The sequence below is a fragment of the Prosopis cineraria genome, unplaced genomic scaffold (genome assembly GCF_029017545.1).
Source record: "Prosopis cineraria cultivar Desert tree isolate PC_DT_omini unplaced genomic scaffold, ASM2901754v1 PC1778, whole genome shotgun sequence".
Taxonomy (NCBI): Eukaryota; Viridiplantae; Streptophyta; class Magnoliopsida; order Fabales; family Fabaceae; genus Prosopis; species Prosopis cineraria.
This window is the reverse complement of record NW_026557103.1, coordinates 17501-20000: the sequence shown is the minus strand read 5'-3', so window position 1 is coordinate 20000 and position 2500 is coordinate 17501.

Genomic DNA, 2500 nt, shown 5'->3' with positions numbered 1-2500 from the left:
ACATGTTTGGGGGTCCGGCTGCCGGAGCCGCCGCCCGTGGCGGCCCGTGGAGGCCGCACTCTTCGGAGCAATCAAAAAATCCTAGAAAATTCTGTGGGTGTCCAAAAATTATGAAACTTGGCAGAGTTCATCCTCATATCATGCCTAAGAAGCCTGCAAAAAATCGCGCGAATCGGAGGTCTCTAGGTCCCTCAAAAGGGGCGTTGTCGTTTGAGCGAAAAGTATGTCTGTTCGTGCCAGAGTGGAAAAAGCCCATATTGCTCTTTAGGGGGGGGCACCCAGCCCCGGGGGGGTCCCACCCTACTTTTTTGTGGACCCTCAAGAACCACGCGCGCGCGCTCAGCGCTCAGCGCTTAAGCGCTTTAGCGCGTTGCGCGATGCGCGTTTAAATATATAATGGAGGTCCGGGCAAAGCTTGGGCAAAACCCCGGGCAAGCGTGTGGCAAATGTTGGCATGGTCCGGGCAAGCGCGTGGCATGGTCCGGGCGAGCATGTGGCAAGGTCCGGGGGAGCTCGGGCTCAGCCTCGGGCAAGCGTTGGCAAGGTCCGGGCAACGCCCGCGGCCTGTGTTGGGAAGGTCGTCGTAACTGTTGGCAAGCCCCGGGCAATGCCCGCGGCCAGTGTTGGCAAGGTCCGGGAAAGAGTTGGAAGGTCCGGGCAAAGCCCGTGGCCAGTGTTGGCATGGGGTCGAAGGTCTGGGAAAGCTAGGGGATAACCCCGGGCAAGCGTTTGGCAAGGTCCGGGCAAAGCCCGTGGCCGGTGTTGGAAAGGTACGGGCAAGGGTTGGAAGGTCCGGGAGAGCTCGGGCCAAACCCCGGGCTAGCGCTGGCAAAGGTCCGGGAGAGAGTTGGAAGGTCCGGGCAAAGCCCGTGGCCTGTGTTGGGAAGGTCGTCGCAATTGTTGGCAAGCCCCGGGCGACGGCCGCGGCCAGTGTTGTCATGGTCCGGGCGAGCGTGTGGCAAGGTCCGGGCAAAGCCCGTGGCCGGTGTTGGCATGGTACGGGCATGGGGTGGAAGGTCTGGGAAAGCTAGGGGATAACCCCGGGCAAGCGTTGGCAAGGTCCGGGCAAAGCCCGTGGCCGGTGTTGGCAAGGTACGGGCAAGGGTTGTAAGGTCCGGGAGAGCTGGGGCCAAACCCCGGGCTGGCGCTGGCAAGGTCCGGGCAAAGCCCGTGGCCTGTGTTGGGAAGGTCGTCGCAATTGTTGGCAAGCCCGGGCGACGGCCGCGGCCAGTTTTGGCATGGTCCGGGCGAGCGTGTGGCAAGGTCCGGGCAAAGCCCGTGGCCGGTGCTGGCATGGTACGGGCATGGGGTGGAAGGTCTGGGAAAGCTAGGGGATAACCCCGGGCAAGCGTTGGCAAGGTACGGGCAAGGGTTGGAAGGTCCGGGAGAGCTCGGGCAAACCCCGGGCTAGCGTTGGCAAGGCCCGGGCAAAGCCCGTGGCCTGTGTTGTCAAGGTCATCGCAACTGTTGGCAAGGCACGGGAAAAGCTCGGGCAAAACCTCGAGCAAGCGTGTGGCAAATGCTGGCATGGCCCGGCCAAGGAGGTGCAAGGTCCGGCACGTCCAAGGCAAGTGCGGGCACGTCCGGACCTGCCACGGGCAAGTCCGGGCACGTCCTGGTACGTCCGGCCCCGCCACGGGCAAGTCCCGGCACGTCCAGGGCAAGTCCAGGCACGTCCTGGTGCGTCCGTGGCAGGTCCAGGCACGTCCCGGCACGTCCAGGGCAAGTCCCGGCACGTCCGGGGCAAGTCCTGGCACGGCCTGGTGCGTCCGGACCTGCCACGGGCAAGTCCTGGCACGTCCGGGGCAAGTCCTGGCACGTCCTGGTGCGTCCCGGGCAAGTCCTGGCACGTCCAGACCTGCCACGGGCAAGTCCAGGCGCGTCCCGGCACGTCCTGGCACGTCCAGACCTGCCACGGGCAAGTCCTGGCACGTCCAGACCTGCCACGGGCAAGTCCTGGCGGTGCAAAAAGAGTCCTACCCGTACCAAAATGAAATCTACTCGTTACATTTGTGATTTCTTGGTTTTATTAACTCAAACTCATCCCCCTTGACATGTTTGGGGGTCCGGCTGCCGGAGCCGCCGCCCGTGGCGGCCCGTGGAGGCCGCACTCTTCGGAGCAATCAAAAAATCCTAGAAAATTCTGTGGGTGTCCAAAAATTATGAAACTTGGCAGTTTTCATCCTCATATCATGCCTAAGAAGCCTGCAAAAAATCGCGCGAATCGGAGGTCTCTAGGTCCCTCAAAAGGGGCGTTGTCGTTTGAGCGAAAAGTATGTCTGTTCGTGCCAGAGTGGAAAAAGCCCATATTGCTCTATAGGGGGGGAGCTCCAACCCCCCCCTCCCCAGCCAGGTGGGGCCCGACCTGGCAGCGTGGGTCCCCCATGTATTGATGGGACCCCGGACCCACGCGACCGGCAGGCGGCCGGTGGCAACCGCCGGCGGCGGCCGGCGGCGGCCCTCCGGCGACTTTTCCGGCGAACCCTCAAAATCGAACGTG